The sequence below is a fragment of the Musca autumnalis genome, unplaced genomic scaffold (assembly GCF_047663935.1).
Source record: "Musca autumnalis isolate F117 unplaced genomic scaffold, ASM4766393v1 scaffold_2, whole genome shotgun sequence".
NCBI classification, from domain to species: Eukaryota; Metazoa; Arthropoda; class Insecta; order Diptera; family Muscidae; genus Musca; species Musca autumnalis.
Window position 1 is genome coordinate 213358418 of NW_027411755.1, and position 19418 is coordinate 213377835.

Below are 19418 nucleotides of genomic sequence, written 5' to 3' on the forward strand. Positions count from 1 at the left end.
CTATGGACTTGCCCTGAATAACAGTACGCTATCGCAACAAGGCTCCCAAGAAGAAATTCTTGCAAAAAAATGTTCAAAAGCGATCCGAGACGAGCTGTAAAACTGCACTTTTTTCAAAATTTTATCACAGTTGCCACAAATGGTAACATTCTACCAAAAACAAATTTGCAAGGAATTCTGTTGTAAAAGATGGCCTAGGCTTTAAATATACCTAAAATCTTTGACCTATATCTACAATTCCCTGTAGGAATGTTTTATACCTCTAACAAAGTGCAATTACCAAATTTATGCCATGTAGGCTCGATAATGTGGTAAAATCCTTTAAGACCTGTTAAAGGTCTTCTATATATGGAGAAAGAATTGGTAAAGGTTTCTATGTATGGAAGACCAGTTAAGGTATTTTATGTTAATGATCTTCGATATACTTGCTACGAAGACTTGCCAAAAGTTTTTTATGCATGAAAGACCTGCTAAAGGTCTTCTCGGTACGACAGACCTGTTAAAGGTCTTCTGTGTGTTGAAGACCTTTTAACGGTCTTCTATGTGTAGAAGACTTTTTAAAGACTTTCTAGAAGGCCAGCTAAAGTCTTATTGTTGCAGAATACCTGTTAAAAGTATTCTATTTATGGAAGACCTGTTTAATGTCTTCTATGTATAAAAATCTGTTAATATTTTTACTTTTTTTATTTTATTAAAAACACAGTACCTAGCCCAGAGGGCCAAAACGGTTCCAAATACAACAATAAAGTTACTACTCCAAATCTCTATATTATGAATAGAAGACCTTTTAAAGGTTTTTATGTACAGAAAGCCTGCTTAAGTTTTCTTTGTGCTTCAAACCTATTAAAGGTCTTCTACATATAGAGGACAGGTTGAAGTGTTCTATTTACGGAAGACCTGTTAAATGTATTCTATGTATGGAAGATCTGTCTTCTAAGATGGAAGAACTGGTAAAGAATGGTAAGGACTCTCAACGTATAGAATACCTGTTAAAAGTCTTCATTGTTCAAACGAAGTCTTGAAAGACTTGAACCAATGCAAAGGAAGGAAAGACATATCAAAGCATTGGTGAAAAGACATGTTAAAGCATTGTTGAAAATGACATGCTTTGGATCCAAAAATGAATAGCATCTTTTGGGGTCCACGCTCATATAAAATTCATGGATGAAGATGCTAAAAATATGACATGCCAGATCACTTGCACCCATGATTGAATACCATCTTTGGCATTGAACATTTTGCTGGGGTATAGAAGCCAGATTTCAAATTTCATATGGAAAGTTAAACTGTCGTAATTCCAACCAACAAACACCAATTCCACTTATAAGTCTCCTCTTAGACGATATAAAAGTCTTCATCACTAAATCAAAACAAAAATTAATAACAACAATATACAGTGCTAACAAAAGCTATATATCATGTCAAAATGAGTATCGCCTAACTATTTCCAAAGAGAAATCAACCAAAACCCCATAAAATTTTAAGAGACACATTTGAAGATCACTTTTACTCTTACAAACCCGGCATTGCCAGACCACAAAATATCTGTTGTGTGCAAAAAAATACGTTGAACTGCATGGTTTATGGTTGTATCTAACAGATACATCGGTAAGTGTGCGTTTGTTTGGAGTGTTGTTGTTTGGCTATTCAACAGAACAAAAAAAACAATAAGATATTCACAATGGTGAGTGAGGAGTGACGGATGATCGTTGATTGAACGAACGAATAAATAAACGAACTACGAGGCAACAACAGGCAGCAGCAGCAACAATGCCCCAACATCATCATAAGTCGGTTCAAACATCAAACAGTCAATAGACTTCGATCAACAATCAATGCAATTGTGTGAGCGCGTTTTTTTCGTTTTGTATTTTTGTTATTTTTCTGCTTCATGTGATTCGCGTAAATTTAGCAAAAAAAATACTTTATTAAAGTTGAAAAAAAAACAACAATAATAAAACCGCAAAATAATAAAACAACACAACAACAATAATGAGAAAATAAAAAAAAAAAAACAAAAAATGTGAAGAATAAAGTCATTCGTGCGGTTTGTGAAATATTTTCAAATTTTTTGTTTGTTTGAGAAATTATGAGAATAAATCTCACATATTGTTACCACCCCCTCCGACACCACTCAAAAAATTCTTATTCATCTAAAAATAACAAAAAGTAAATAAAAGTGTAAATAATATTGAAAATGAAAATATGTATTTGTTTTTAATAATGCTATGGAAATGAAAATAAACCCAAGCAAAACTACAAAAAATTGAAATAACAAGAAAATTAAAAATTAAAATAAAAATAATGATATATTTTGTTTAATTATGTGTTTTGTGTGCTACAGCAACAAAAACAAGAATATCCAATGTTTTGTTTACAATTATAAAAAAATTTCCTATTTCATTTGAAGAAAATATCATAATAATAATGTTAACAAATGTGACAAATTATTTGGGTGTGTTTTCAAGATTTTAGTTTATTGAACGAATTTAAAATGAAATTATATCTCAATGTCTATTTTTTTCATATACATGTTTGAGTGTGTGTTTGTGTGTGAGAAAAAAGGGGTGTATTTTCTTATATCGAATATCATATATTGAATGAAATAATTAATGATGCCATATACATTGGTAACATTTATGTCGTTTATTCCAACTATAAGGTATAATTAAATCTTCTTCATCAATTAATTAAAAAATAAAATACAATAAAAAATTACAAAAAACCAGTAGAATTCTTCGTAATGCCTGAAAAAAATGCACTCTACAATAAAAGACTATGAACATTTAAATATGACTCGCAAATTTGTTCATTTAAAATGGCAAACAACACCCAATTTGTTATAAAATACAAACAAAGGACACCATTTAAAGAGAATCTCTACATGGACACCATTTATAGAGAAACTCTACATGACCGGAATACTTATAAAATATCGCCTACCTTACCCTGAGAAGTATTTTGCAGCCCACGGAAAATTGATGTTGCCTAGCCTGTGAATTGAACTAGGGCATTGAATGTGCATTGTGGTGGCACCCACTATCTAATATTAAACAATATTTTTGAAAGAGTTATGCCTATCGGCCATATCGGCCCACTCCCTCGTATACCTCTCCCAAAAAAGTTAAATTTTTTTACTTTGCCTACCGTAATATTTCCACGAGACATAGATCAGGTTAAAATATGGAATCTTTATTAAACTCCTTCGGAAAATGGAAGTTTAAGACCACCTCTGGAATTCTTTTGATTTTTGTTTTAACCACTTGTATTCGCTGCCCCCATTACGATGGTGCAAGTTTTTTTTCAGGGGCAAGTCCACACTTCCTAAAAAATGGCCTGAAATCTATACAAACCCGCTATGGCACCATGTGTTGTGGATGGAGAGCACGGTAACTCTAAACCGATTCAGTCCAAAATTTGGCAATCGTAATATTTTTCCCATACTTAGTTTAAGCTCTAGGATGTGCCTTATCGGTCCACTCCTTTGTGTACCTCCCCCAAAAAAGTTCAAAATTTTTCGCTAAATTGGTGCAGAAGATAACTCTCAAAGGCAGTAACCGATTTGGTCCATATTATGGACGTCGTAATATTTCTACTAGACATAGATCAGGTTAGAATATGGACTACATATGTCAACTCCTTCGGATACCTTCCACACCAAATTTTGGAAAAGTGCATGTTTGGATCTCCTCTCGAATCGCTTTGATGTTTATTATACCCTCAGCCTATAGGCTAGAAAGGGTATATACACTTTCATACGGGCAAAATGTGCCACATCGAAATAATGGTTTTAGACCACAAGTATTTTTGGACGAAATGTGTTTCAGACAATTTGGAGTTGATTTAGCAATGTCCGTCCGTCCGTCCGTCTGGCTGGTTGGCTGGTGCGCACGATAACTCTCGAACGGATGAACCGATTCGGTTCAATTTTGTCCAAACTTAGTTTAAGTTAGAAGATGAGCTATATCGGTCCACTCCTTCCGGTACCTCCCCCACAAAAGTTCCAAAATGTTCGGAAAATTTGTGCGCACGATAACCCTTGAAGGGAGTAACCGATTTCATCCATACTTTGCACATCGTGAAACTTCTACCAGACTTAGATGAGGTTCCAATATGGATTCAATCGGCCCACTCCTTTGGGTACCTCCCACACAAAATTTCGGATAAGTTCAGATTAGGACCTGCTCTCGAATCGCTTTGATTTTTGTTGCAACAACTTGTATTTACTTCCCCCACACGACGGTACAAGTTTCATCAGGGGTAAGTCCATACTTCCTGAGGAAATAGCCTGAAAGTTGCAAAAAGCCCCTATGACACCTTGTGTAGTGGTTGGAGCGCAAGATAAATCTAGATCGTATCTGTCGATTCGGTCCAAAATTTGGCCTTCGTGATATTTTATCAAAACATAGTTAAAATTCGAAGATGGGCTATATCGATCCACTCCTTCAGGTACCTCCCCCACAAAACTTCAAAAATGTTCGGAAACATTTTGCGCACGATAACTCGTGAATAGAGTTTGCACATCCTAATATATCAACCAGATATAGATCAGGTTCGAATACGGACTATATTTGTCTACTCCTTCTGGTACCTCTCACACAAAATTTCGGATAAGATCACTTTAAGACCTGATCTCGAATCATTTTGATTTTTGTTGAAGCGAATTGCATTCGCTACCTCCATTACGACGGTAAAAGTTTTTGTCAGGGGCATGTTCCTGGGAAAACAGCCCGAAAGGTGTAAAAAACCCTATGTCACCATATGTGGCGGTCGGAAAGCACGATAACTCTCGAACTGTTCAACCGATTTGGTTCAACATTTGGTCTTCGTCATATTATATTCAAACTTAGTTTCATGGGCAATACCGGTCCACAACTTCCGGTACTTCTCCCCAATATAAAGACTCCCTTCAGCTCGTCTATAAAGACTCCCTCCAGCTCGTCTATAAAGACTCCCTTCAGCTCGTCTATAAAGACTTACTTCAGCTCGTCTATAAAGACTCCCTTCAGCTGGTCTAAAACAACTCACTTCAGCTCGTCTATAAAGACTCCCTTCAGCTCGTCTATAAATGCTCCCTTCCGCTCGTCTATAAAGACTACCTTCAGCTCGTCTATAAAGACTACCTTCAGCTCGTCTATAAAGACTCCCTTCAGCTCGTCTATAAAGACTCCCTTCAGCTAGTCTATAAAGACTCCCTTCAGCTAGTCTATAAAGACTCCCTTCAGGTCGTCTATAAAGACTCCCTTCAGGTCGTCTATAAAGACTCCCTTCAGCTCGTCTATAAAAACTCCGTTCAGCTCGCCTATAAAGACTTACTTCAGCTCGTCTATAAAGACTCCCTTCAGCTGGTCTAAAAAAACTCACTTCAGCTCGTCTATAAAGACTCCCTTCAGCTCGTCTATAAATACTCCCTTCCGCTGGTCTAAAAAAACTCACTTCAGCTCGTCTATAAAGACTCCCTTCAGCTCGCCTATAAAGACTCCCTTCAGTTCGTCCATAAAGTCTACCTTCAGTTCGTCTATAAAGACTCCCTTCAGCTCGTCTATAAAGACTCCCTTCAGCTCGTCTATAAAGACTCCCTTCAGCTCGTCTATAAAGACTCCCTTCAGCTCGCCTATAAAGACTACCTTCAGCTAATCTATAAAGTCTACTTTCAGCTCGTCTATAAAGATTCCCTTTAGCTCGTCTATAAAGACTCCCTTCAGATCGTCTATAAAGACTCCTATCAGCTCGTCTATAAAGACTCCCTTCAGCTCGCATATAAAGACTCCCTTCAGCTCGTCTATAAAGATTCCCTTTAGTTCGTCTATAAAGACTCCCTTCAGCTCGTCTATAAAGACTCCCTTCAGCTAGTCTATAAAGACTCCCTTCAGCTCGTCTATAAAGACTCCCTTCAACTCATCTATAAAGACTCCCTTTAGCTGGTGTAAAAAGACTCACTTCAGCTCGTCTACAAAAACTCCCTTCAGCTCGCCTATAAAGACTCCCTTCAGTTCGTCTATAAAGGCTTCCTTCAGCTCGTCTGTAAAAACTCCCTTCAGTTCGCCTATGAAGTCTCTCTTCACCTCATCTATAGATATTATTTTCAGCCATTCTACAAATACTTCCTTCAGCTCGTCTATAAAGACTTCCTCAGCTCGTCTATAAAGACTCCCTTCAACTCATCTATAAAGGCTCCCTTCAGCTCGTCTATAAAGACTGCCTTCAGCTCGTCTATAAAGACTGCCTTCAGCTCGTCTATAAAGACTCCCTTCAGCTCGTCTATAAAAACTCCCTTCAGCTCGTCTATAAAGACTACCTTCAGCTCGTCTATAAAGACTACCTTAAGCTCGTCTATAAAGACTACCTTCAGCTCGTCTATAAAGACTACCTTCAGCTCGTCTATAAAGACTACCTTCAGCTCGTCTATAAAGGCTCCCTTCAGCTCGTCTATAAAGACTCCCTTCAGCTCGTCTATAAAGGCTCCCTTCAGCTCATCTATAAAAACTCCCTTCAGCTCGTCTATAAAGGCTCCCTTCAGCTCGTCTATAAAGACTCCCTTCAGCTCGTCTATAAAGGCTCCCTTCAGCTTGTCTATAAAGACCCCCTTCAGCTCGTCTATAAAGACTCCCTTCAGCTCGTCTATAAAGACTCCCTTCAGCTCGTCTATAAAGACTCCCTTCAGCTCGTCTATAAAGACTCCCTTCAGCTCGTCTATAAAGACTCCCTTCAGCTCGTCTATAAAGACTCCCTTCAGCTCGTCTATAAAGACTACCTTCATTCAGCTCGTCTATAAAGACTCCCTTCAGCTCGTCTGTCAAAACACCCTTCAGCTCATCTATAAAAACTCCCTTCAGCTCGTCTATAAAGGTTCGTCCATAAAGTTCGTCCATAAAGTCTACCTTCAGCTCGTCTATAAAGACTCCCTTCAGCTCGTCTATAAAGACTCCCTTCAGCTCGCCTATAAAGACTACCTTCAGCTAATCTATAAAGTCTACTTTCAGCTCGTCTATAAAGATTCCCTTTAGCTCGTCTATAAAGACTCCCTTCAGATCGTCTATAAAGACTCCTATCAGCTCGTCTATAAAGACTCCCTTCAGCTCGCATATAAAGACTCCCTTCAGCTCGTCTATAAAGATTCCCTTTAGTTCGTCTATAAAGACTCCCTTCAGCTCGTCTATAAAGACTCCCTTCAGCTAGTCTATAAAGACTCCCTTCAGCTCGTCTATAAAGACTCCCTTCAACTCATCTATAAAGACTCCCTTTAGCTGGTGTAAAAAGACTCACTTCAGCTCGTCTACAAAAACTCCCTTCAGCTCGCCTATAAAGACTCCCTTCAGTTCGTCTATAAAGGCTTCCTTCAGCTCGTCTGTAAAAACTCCCTTCAGTTCGCCTATGAAGTCTCTCTTCACCTCATCTATAGATATTATTTTCAGCCATTCTACAAATACTTCCTTCAGCTCGTCTATAAAGACTTCCTCAGCTCGTCTATAAAGACTCCCTTCAACTCATCTATAAAGGCTCCCTTCAGCTCGTCTATAAAGACTGCCTTCAGCTCGTCTATAAAGACTGCCTTCAGCTCGTCTATAAAGACTCCCTTCAGCTCGTCTATAAAAACTCCCTTCAGCTCGTCTATAAAGACTACCTTCAGCTCGTCTATAAAGACTACCTTAAGCTCGTCTATAAAGACTACCTTCAGCTCGTCTATAAAGACTACCTTCAGCTCGTCTATAAAGACTACCTTCAGCTCGTCTATAAAGGCTCCCTTCAGCTCGTCTATAAAGACTCCCTTCAGCTCGTCTATAAAGGCTCCCTTCAGCTCATCTATAAAAACTCCCTTCAGCTCGTCTATAAAGGCTCCCTTCAGCTCGTCTATAAAGACTCCCTTCAGCTCGTCTATAAAGGCTCCCTTCAGCTTGTCTATAAAGACCCCCTTCAGCTCGTCTATAAAGACTCCCTTCAGCTCGTCTATAAAGACTCCCTTCAGCTCGTCTATAAAGACTCCCTTCAGATGGTCTATAAAGACTCCCTTCAGCTCGTATATAAAGACTCCCTTCAGCTCGTCTATAAAGACTCCCTTCAGCTCGTCTATAAAGACTACCTTCATTCAGCTCGTCTATAAAGACTCCCTTCAGCTCGTCTGTCAAAACACCCTTCAGCTCATCTATAAAAACTCCCTTCAGCTCGTCTATAAAGGTTCCCTTCAGCTCGCCTATAAAGACTCCCTTCAGCTCGTCTATAAAGACTCCCTTAAGCTCGTCTATAAAGACTCCCTTAAGCTCGTCTATAAAGACTCATTTCAGCTCGTCTATAAAGACTCCCTTCAGCTGGTCTATAAAGACTCCCTTTGGCTGGTGTAAAAAGACTCACTTCAGCTCGTCTATAAAGACTCCCTTCAGCTCGTCTATAAAGACTCCCTTCAACTCGTCTATAAAGACTTCCTTCAGCTCGTCTATAAAGACTGCCTTCAGCTCGTCTCTAAAGACTCCCTTCGCGTCGTCTGTAAAAACTCCCTTCAGCCCGTCTATAAGAATTTACTTCAGCTCGTCTATAAGAACTTACTTCAGCTCGTCTGTAAAAACTCCCTTCAGTTCGCTTATGGAGACTCTCTTCAGCTCATCTTTAGATATTATTTTCAGCCATTCTATAAAGACTCCATTCAGCTTGTCTATAAAGACTTCCTACAGCAAATCTATGAGGAATACCTTTTCGTTCGTCTCAAAATACCCCCTGTGAGCTCATCCTTAAAGATTTCCTTTAAACTCATCTATAAATACACACTTAAACTCGTATATAATGACTTCGTTCAGCCCGTCTGTAGAGACTTCCCTCAGATCTGCGACAAAGATCGACCATGAATACCCTCTTCAGCTTGTCTGCAAACCTGCTTTCAGCTGATCTATAAAGATTGCCTACCGCAAGCGTATAAATATTCCCTTCCTAATAGGTATAAATACTTCCTTCCGAACGGCTGTAATGATTCCCTTCCGTATGGGTATAAAGCTTTCCTTAAGCTCGTCTCATAAGACTCTCTTTAGCCTCCCTTCAGCTCGCCTGTAAAGACTCCCTTCCCTCGTATATAAGAACATCATTCAGCTCTTTTATGGGGAATCCTTTCAGCTTGTCTATAAAGACTTCCTTCAGCTCGCCTGTAAATAATCCCTGTAACTAATATTTAAAGGTCACTTTCATCTCTTCTATAAAGAATTCATTTCCTATTGCTGCATGAAGATTCACTCCACTTAACCCATTTATACTTCCTCTTTGGTTCTTCTATAAAGAGTTCCATCAACTCTTCTGAACAGCATGCACAAATACATCTCAATCTCACATCTATGCTGATCACCTACAAAGGCAAATGAACGCTGTCACATATGACGTCATCATAGGAAAAATCATAATAAATATTCGTCTACTCGATTTCTTTCGTTTTCGTTTGGGAGTTTGTTCACCAAAATATTTGTTCATGCTTCGTTTAGAAAAGTGAAACGAGCCATAAAATTGTGCAACAGTAATAATTTGATGACATTACAGCATAGTATTGCTTTTAACATTTTCAAACAGCTGTTTTCGTTTAAACTGAGAAAAAAATATTTCAGTTTTTGTTTTGGATCAGAACATTAGGTCATGTGTAAATAATGCCCAAGTAAAGTGCATATTTCATGTTTTTTCAGTCCCCTGATTGATGAGATAGATCAATCTTCTAGACTTTCGGGTTCCGCTATGGATGTCATAGACTGAGATGGGTATCTCGATATATCCACGTATTGGGAATTTTGAGGCAGGGAGCAGGCATTAGGTAGGGTAAGCCTCTATAATAATTTAGTATGTATTACATCCATCGAATACTTAAATTTCTTTGAGTTTTTCATCTACAGACATTGCCCCGTTAAATTACAGATTTTCTTTCTCTTCCCAATTTATTATTCGATATTTAATTGAAAACTTTTCCCATAATTGAATGGACTCCGTTAAACACATATTTTTTAGTTAAGTTGTTGTGTGTGCTCAGGGAATATGTCAGTCACAACTGAGACGGGTAGGAAATGGCCAATACTAATTTGAACTGTGCAGATGAATGACACAGTGGCAGAAGCGGCAATGTTTTGCGGCTTTTTGTTGATCTATAACATGGATGGTTGTGAACTATGTTTTCATGCTTTTATGGACGGATTCGATTGGTGTGGCCTGGCATTGTTGAGTCTTACAATAGTTGCCTCCATCAGAACTCACTAACCCAAGCAATGCGATTTGAGTCTAAACAAAAAAACAAATCAATAGTTGTGGGAGCAAAGGGAAGAACACTACCCATCATCATCGGCACCACCATCATCTGTTGTCTGCTGAACTCAGTACGGTTCACAGTATTTAGAACTCAATTTGTATAACTGTTTAATAGTTCGTTGGTTGGTTGGTTGTTTTTTTATTATGAATACGAATTTTTAAACATTGCTCTTCGCAAAATCAGAAAGTGTGACCGAATGAGTGAGCGACCGACTGACTGAACTGTACGTACATATGTCACAATGTAAGCATTACAATATGTCTGTCTATCTAGCTAGCTGCTGTCGTTTCGTAGATGGTTGAGCATGAGTGTTTGTCAATATACATATATCTATATTGAAATTGGATGAAATGAACGCAAAAAATAATAGCGAGAACACAAAAAAAAAACACAAAAACAATACCCCTTTGACGAAACAAAAAACCCAAAGCTATTCGCCGCCGCCATTCACAGTTCAGTGCAGAATTTAAATGATTTTTTTCCGATTTGTGCATGCCATGCAAGCCATAAAAACTATAGAATTTTATTTAAATTCTATAGTGTCGTAACTTTTTTCGTTGCTGCCGCTATTGTTGTTGTTATGGTTATTGTTGTTTTGCAATATTTTGTTGTATTTGTGTATTTGTTGTATTTGAAAAAAAAATTAAAACAAAAGGTGGCAATTTTTATAAAACAAAGTTTAGAAAATTTGCAAAATGATTACAAACAAAAATGTCCATAGTCCACTATGGTTCAATGATTTGTCTAAAACTGTAAAGTATTGACGGCATGGGACCATTATTAAATTTTAAATCAATAGTGTCACTGTGGATGCTTTATAGAGCTTAACCAAATGTATGATGCCATAGGTTTTTTTGTTCATATTAATTAACTTTTTCTGTTATACTTTTTAAATTAGTTAATTAATTTTTAATAAATAGTAATTATTCAGATTTTAGATCCGATTTATTTGAGTTAATCTCAGTGATTATTTGTTTTAATTAATTTTAATAAATATTAATGTAGTTTTCTCTCACTTGTAAAAATACATATGAGCAACGTAGGTCATGGTACTTATAAGAATGGGAACAGACCTCAAAGTGCTTAAACTGGGTGGTCTAAACAGGACATTGAAGTAGAGCCACTATTTTTAAAACTCTGTCCCCGAAGCATACTCGTTATTCTAGTGGTTATAGAATAACTAGCAAATCAGAGCGACATGCCCTTGTTAAAATAATGGGTTAGTAGGGGGTTTTGTAAGTAGTTACGGCTATCAAAAAGTACTATGAAAACCCATTATTTAGTAAAGATTTTGTGCTGGGTATATACAAAATCAGTTTCAGACAATTTGGAGGCGATTCTGTCCTGACCGTGTGTATGGCTGGTGATCAGATAACTATCGAATCGGGGTCATATCGGTAAACTTGTTTGGCTTTTTGTATTCCTATTTACAGCGGCGGTAAGTCCATTCCTTTTATTGGGTAAATCCATTCCTCCTGACAGAATAGATTAAAGCTGTAACAAATTATACGGTGACTAACTAAAATGGGTGGTTGGCACAAAAACTATCGAGAGGAATGACCCTTAAAATAATATCAAGTTCCGAAATAGCTTCAGCTCATCTACAATATTGTTGTTTTTGTAACAGCAATATCCCGAGTGTAGTTGAGCCAAAACTAATCTGGTTTGTCGTTGCAGCTCCTCAGCTAGGATAAATCGGGGATGTACTACGAGGACTTTATTTCCACTGTATTTGCTTATGGCCTTAGCAACTGCGTCCCTGTGAATACTATTTAAACCTGCTAGGAGTTCTCTGTTGTATCGTTGACACTCTTCCTCTAGAGCGTGGATATCCTTCCTGATGTATCTGGGTGTGTCGGGCCTATCCACAATATGGTGATTGGGGTGGCTCACACGGCAACACACGAGCAAGTACTGCTCATCTAGTTGTATTGCTGTACTGGAAGAATCTTTGCCTCCTGATGTAGATGGTATACTGAAGACATGAGGATTGGCTCATCTATTATCGCCTATAAAGACGTCCCTGAACTCGGATATAAAGACGTTCTTGAGCTCGTCTACAATACTCCTTTGAGCTCGTCGATAAAGACTCCCTCGTCAATAAATATTCCCACGTAAATAAAGACTCCCTTAAGATGATCTATGAAGAACGTCGATAAAGGTTCCATTTCGTTTTCAAGGAAGTTTTTATAGACCATATATAAAGACTTCCTTGAAAACACCTATAAAGACTCCTTTCAGCTCGTCTATAAAGACTCCCTTCACCTCGTCTATAAAGACACCCTTCAGCTCGTCTATAAAGACACCCTTCAGCTCGTCTATAAAGACACCCTTCAGCTCGTCTATAAAGACTCCCTTCAGCTCGTCTAAAAAGACTCCCTTCAGCTCGTCTATAAAGACTCCCTTCAGCTCGTCTATAAAGACTCCCTTCAGCTCGTCTATAAAGACTTCCTTCAGCTCGTCTATAAAGACTGCCTTCAGCTCGTCTATAAAGACTTCCTTCAGCTCGTCTATAAAGACTGCCTTCAGCTCGTCTATAAAGACTAACTTCAGCTCGTCTATAAAGACTGCCTTCAGCTCGTCTATAAGGACTAACTTCAGCTCGTCTATAAAGACTTCCTTCATCTCGTCTATAAAGACTCCCTTGAGCTCGTCTATAAAAACTTCCTTCAGCTCGTCTATAAAGACTAACTTCAGCTTGTCTATAAAGACTAACTTCAGCTCGTCTATAAAGACTCCCATAAGCTCATCTATAAACACTCCCATAAGCTCGTCTATAAAGACTCCCTTCAGCTCGTCTATAAAGACTCCCTTAAGCTCGTCTATAAAGACTCCCTTAAACTCGTCTATAAAGACTCCCTTAAGCTCGTCTATAAAGACTCCCCTAAGCTCGTCTATAAAGACTCCCCTAAGCTCGTCTATAAAGACTCCCTTAAGCTCGTCTATAAAGACTCCCTTCAGCTCGTCTATAAAGACTCCCTTCAGCTCGTCTATAAAGACTCCCTTCAGCTCGTCTATAAAGATTCTCTCCAGCATGTTTATAAAGATTCAATACAGCTCGTCTATAAAGATTTCCTTCAGCTTGCATTTAAAGATTTCCTTTAGCTCGTCTAAAAATCTTCATTCAGATCGTCTATAAAAACTTCCTTCAAAATATCTACAAAGACTCTCGTCAATGGGTCATTAAAGTCTTCCTTTAGCACTTCTGTGAAGATTCCCTCGGTAAATTCTCCCCATCGTCTATTAAAGAATCACAGAGCTCCCTGCAAACTTGTTGCAGTTTCCTGTATTAATGACTTCATTTACCGATATATAATAACTATTTTTCTTCTTTTTTCTCGCCTTTATTCCTTCCTATGCATTTTTTCCGTGGGAGGGTGGCGATCGGACATAATAATCTCACGTTCTTGACAAATGATTATGCATAAATCAAACATCAATCGCTCGAATGACACATGTAAAGGTGTATCAGCGATTATCTCAGCACATTTATGATTACATATTTAAACGTTAACAAAACCACATCTAATAATTATTAGATGTGTATCGTATTTCATAATTTGTGTTCTACCACAATTTACATCTTCAGTTCACCATTCGTCATTCAAACGTGGGTTAAGGTCTACAAAGCAAAAAGAAAAAAAAAATAATCCGAACATCTTATACATGAATCCATTTGTTACTCCAATGCATGCATGTAGCTTACGATCAGATTGATGTTTGTGGTGATCATGCTACTGCTGGCAGTAATGATGCTAATACCGATTATGATGAACTCTCAGTTTGATATGTGTTCAACATCATCATGGCAATAGTTTAGTCAATATTACACCACAATGACTAATAAGTTGGTAGACTTTATTTGTCTTAATGTATAATTTTGCCCCGATCACTTCTGAGTGACTGACTGACTCACCAGAGGAGTGAGCGATGAATAGAGCAGCAGCAGCAACAGAGATATATTTTTATTGAAGGTGGTGGCAAGATGAACGACAGTCATTTGCATTTTTTTCGCGATGATGATGTTCGTGATCTAGAGATTCATATGTCATTAAATAATTTGAATAAAAAGTTCAGAAAAAAAGTAAGAAAATGGTAGTGTGTTTGTAATTGTAAATGCCCTATAGAGGTAGTAACTAATTGCTATAACCTTTGGAAATTAGGTTATTCCATTCTATATGGTTCTTTTATTTTGTTTTTGCTAAAAGTGTACTAACACTTCAATTTCCTGTCCCAATTAAAGCATTTGTTATGAAAATCAACTTCAACTTCAATTCCATTATTTTCTAAATTCACACCTTTTCCCTTCCTTAGCTATGTTCGTCTGTTTTGATTACGTTGCAGTGTCTCCAATGGATTTTGCAAAATAATTTTCCCAATGCATCCAATTATTTTTTGACGTTCAGGTGTATACTTCTTCGCTTTTTCGTTTATTTTGTTATACAAAAACTATTTGGTGGCGAAGCAACATCAAATTGTTGTGGTTATAGAGGTGCCACAGAGATTTATATTTTTTTTGTTATTTTTTGTATTTATTGTCATTTAAGTCACTCACAACAATCAAACTAAAAAATATCTACATACATACATACATATGTATGGATTTTCCCATTAGCTATGTAGAATGATTTAACAAAATAAAATATCCAATAAAATACTGTATCAAAACAAATAAGCAATTTGCAAATTTGTTAGAAAAGCAAATAGTTATAACATTTGTCATGCATGGAGGTGGCGAACAAATAAATACATACACACATGCTTATATAGATACATAAATAATCATATCGGTTGACATTAAACTTGAATTTTAAATGATAAATGATTTCACTGGGAAGAGAATAACAAAAATATTGTTTAAATATGTATATAAAAATGCTAATTAATTAATGAATGAGAGCAAAGAACCAAGCAGAATTATATTCGCATTTAAAGTACTATACAGAGTTAAGTCTCCAAAAGCACGAGGCAAAATATATACATACGTACATACCCGCAAAAAAATCATTACAAAATAATGGGTTTTTATATTACGACTATTTGGTAGTCGTTAGTATTTACAAAACACATTACAGACCCATTATTCCTAGAAGGCCATTTGGTACTGATTAACTAGTTATTATATGTTCCCTAGATGTTGAAAAAATAAGCTAAACAACATACAAATCGTCACTAAAAATGCCGAAGACGAAACCCACACTCAAATCGAAATTCGTTTTTTGATGGGATCTGATACATAGAGATAAAGCTTCTACGTTCAAAAACAACTATCCTATTCAAGAATTGGCATTTCGGAAAATGGGATAATAATGTAGATTTTGTTGTAATGCCGGATCCCAAAACCAATCGTTTCCGCTGTTTTGGTTCTTTTTGTTACTCCCATTCGTATAGGATTGATAATATCCCGAATACTTGCCCTCATAAGAATTATATTCCATAAAACAGTTTTTCATTTTATAACGCTTTTTGCTTATCCTGTAAAGTTGTGATTTTGTGGGACGTCTTCGGTGTTTTATGGTGACGATATGTTCTATGTTTAGAACAGTTGCGGTGAATTCGTCTTCAATTTCAACACACTCCATATTTATACCCTACACCACTATGTGGGGAGGGTATTATAAGTTGGTTTTGGCCAAAAAGTTTGTAACACATCGAAATAATGGTCGTACACCAATACATATATGTATATACCAAAATGAATGTCTCGACGAGCTGAGTCGATCTGGCTATGTGTGTCCCCCCGTCCGTCTGTCCATCTAAACCTTGTAATCACGCTACAGGTCGCAATCTTAATCCGATCGTCACCAAATTTTGGGTGTTGATGAAGGTCCCGGAGGGAAAAAAGCATATTTATTTTGGTGCTGGTCGGATAATATTCAGAGGTCAGAAAGGGCAAAAAACTTATTTGGAGAAAAAGTCAACATTTTACTTCAAAGCTAATATATCCGCTTCTATATGGGGTATATCAAAAGTAAACAACGAAGATATCGCAATAGTAACAAATAAAACCCAACTTTTCATTTTTGAGATTTTAATAATAATGGCGAATACCACAGCTTTGGTTGGGGACCTTCCAAACACAAAGCCTGACTATGAAAATAGAAGATCCCATCTTTACAATGATGCAAACTAGGTTGGCGTAGGTGGCCAAATATCGGAGATATCGCAATAGTCGGTAATACATTCCATTTTTCAATATTTTTGTAATCACGCTACAGGTCGCAATTTTGATCGGATCGTCACGAAATTTTGGGTGCTAATGGCGGTCCCACAGATGAAAAAGCTGTTGATTTTAGTAATCATCGGATATTATTCAGGGGTCGGAATTTGAAAAAAAAAACTTATTTGGGTAAAAGGCCAACGTTTAATTTCAAAACGAATATATCACTTCTGTAAGAAGTATATCGAAAGCAAAACCCGGGAAGGAAAGTAGAAAATGTCACTATTACAACGATGTGAAGTAGGTTGTCATAGGTGGTCAAACAACAGAGATATCGCAATAGTCGGTAATGCATCCCTTTTTCGATTTTTGGTGCAATCAGACTTCAGGTCGGAATTTTGATCGGATCCTTACGAAATTTTGGGGGTTGATGGGAGTCTCACAGAGAAAGAAGCGTATTGATGGTTGGCGTACATCCCACTTTTCCAATTTTTTATTTGAGTTGTACTGACGATGCACTGCGTTTCAACAAAATTGACCTGTATTAATGCAGACATTGAGAGCAAAAGCGCTAAGCCAATTTTAATATTTTGAATTTTACCAGTCAAAAGCTTATGCAGGAGTAGTGGTGTAGGGTATCACATAGTCGGCCCCGAACCGACTATAGCCTTGGCTCACTTGTTTTTATTTTGTTTTGCTCCCTGCTAGATTTGATCATGCGAACTTCTGATTTGTAGCCAAACACACTGTTTTAACGCTTTTATGTACACCACCAAATCTTCATTATTAGTAGTAGTTTTGCCTTGTAAATTTTAAAGAAATAACCCATTATTTTTCACCGTACTGGTAATGCAGAAAGTAGCTTGTTTAAATAACATTCGGAAATTCCAGGAGCCGAATATCTCATCATAGAGGTCTTGTATGTCTCTTTTTAGAGAACTTAGAGGCCTTGTTTTAGGTCTTCTCATTGAAGAAAAATTGCTTTACACTCGCGAGGGAGAAAACCTAGAAGTCCATTCATAGAAGACATGGAGCTATTCTCATAGAAGATCTAAAGGACTTCTCTTAGAAGACCTGGAAGTTTTGTTAGAAAATATCTGGAGGTAGACTTAAAGAAAATCTAAAGGTCCTCTTTTAGAGGACTTGGAAGTCTTCTCGTGATCTTCTTCAATCTTCTGATAGAAGATCTGGATATATTATGACGGAACATTTATACCACTTCTTGTAGAAAACCTGGAGGTGTTCAGAAGTCCTGAAGGGTTTTTCATAACAGTCTCCACGTTTTCCCTATAGAAGAAGAGGTCTTTTCATTGGAGAACCTGAGGTCTCCTCATAGAAGACCTGTTGTCAAAGAAGACGTGCATGTCATTTAATAGAAGACCTCTATATCTTACCTTAAAATATCTTGAGGTCTTTTCATAGAATAACTGGACATCTTCTCGTGAAAATATAGATGTCTTCACATAAAAAATTTGGACGTCTACCTATAGAAGTCCTAGACACAGAAGGCCTGTATGTCTTCTCAAAGGAAACCTACGGTCTTCAAACAGAAGAATGGTGTTCTTCTCCTAGAATTCCTATCGCTCTTCTTATAGAAATCGTTAAGCTCTTTATAGAAGTCCTGGAGGTCTTCTCATGGACGACCTGGAGGTGTTCACAAAGAAGACCTGAAAATATCCTCAGTTAAGACGCAGAGATCTTCACATTGAAGACCTGAAGGTCTTCTCTGGCCACCTTCTCAAAGAAAACCTGGAGGCTTATTATCAGACATGTAGGTCTTCACATAGAAGACTTGGTGGTCTTCACATAGAACACATGGGTGTCTTCATATTGAAGACCTGGTGGTCTCTTCATAGAAGACATGAGGTCTTCTTATAGAAAACTTGAAGCTCTTCTCTAAGAGGCCTGGAGGTCTTCAGATAGACGATCTGGAGGTCTGAAAACCTGCACGTCTTCTCATATAAATCCTGGAAGTCTTCTCTATAAAATCCAAAGGTCTTCTCGTAGAAAAACTGGAGATATTTACATAGAACACCAGGTGACCTTCTCATAGAAGACCTGCGGGTCTTCCCATAGGATACCTGAGGATCTTCTCATCTTTATACACAGAAAAAAATTAGCCATTTGATAAAAAAATTCAAAGATTCAATCAAAAATTTATCGATTTTTCGGCGATAAAAAAATTTTCATATTGAAATAATTCGATAAAATTATTTGATCACAAAGTAAAAATACAACTGATAAAATATTTCACATATTGACAAAAATATTTATTAAAATATTGATAAAACAAAATATTTTCTTGATGAAAAACATTGTTGAATACATTTTTTTCAATCGATAAACAAATTTTCATATTTAAAATTATTTTGTTGTTTTTTTATTAAATGCAACCCGAAAAGCCAAAGTCGAGAATGGTTCGATATAGATTTTAAATTAGATTAAAACTATTAATAAGTTGTTACGGAAAGCGTATATGTCATTTTAACAAATAAAATTAAATAATGCATTACTGAGAGTGAAAAACTTACACCGTATTTCATAGTAGTTTTCCGTGCTCTACGCGGCAATGCGGTGGTATTTTTAATATTTGCAAAAATAGCAAAAAAAAGTTATAACCCTAATGTTTATTGGTAGCTACTCTAACAACCACTGAATGATGATACAAAATTTGGAATATTTTGATACATATTTTTGTCAATATGTGAAATATTTTATCAGTTCAATAAAAAAATCGATAAATATTTTAGTCAATATGTGAAATATTTTATCAGTTGTATTTTTACTTTGTGATCAAATAATTTTATTGAATTTCATCAATATGACAATTTTTTTTATCGCCGGATTTTTTTCTGTGTATAAAAGACCTGTACGTCTTCACATAGAACGTAGAGGTCTTCAAATAGATGTCCCAGACGTCTTCCATGAGAATTCCAGCGGGTATTCACATAGAAAACATTTAGGTCTTTTTATAAAAGTCCTGAAAGTCTTCTC

General features: G+C 36.9%; 1 protein-coding gene across 32 annotated transcripts in view; it reads left to right on the forward strand.

Annotated features, from left to right (window-relative positions):
- LOC141395239 (CUGBP Elav-like family member 1-B) overlaps positions 1–19418 on the forward strand; it is a 569810-nt gene that overhangs the window by 276696 nt on the left and 273696 nt on the right. For 2 of the 32 annotated variants that reach the window (XM_073970846.1, XM_073970860.1), the window contains exon 1: positions 1590–1684. The exons of 14 other annotated variants lie outside the window; for them this stretch is intronic. The gene's annotated coding sequence lies outside the window, so the exon portion shown is untranslated. Of the gene's footprint in view, positions 1–1589; positions 2663–19418 lie in introns of those variants that run through there. 16 more of the 32 variants (XM_073970835.1, XM_073970851.1, XM_073970834.1 and 13 more) reach the window with 13 other exon arrangements.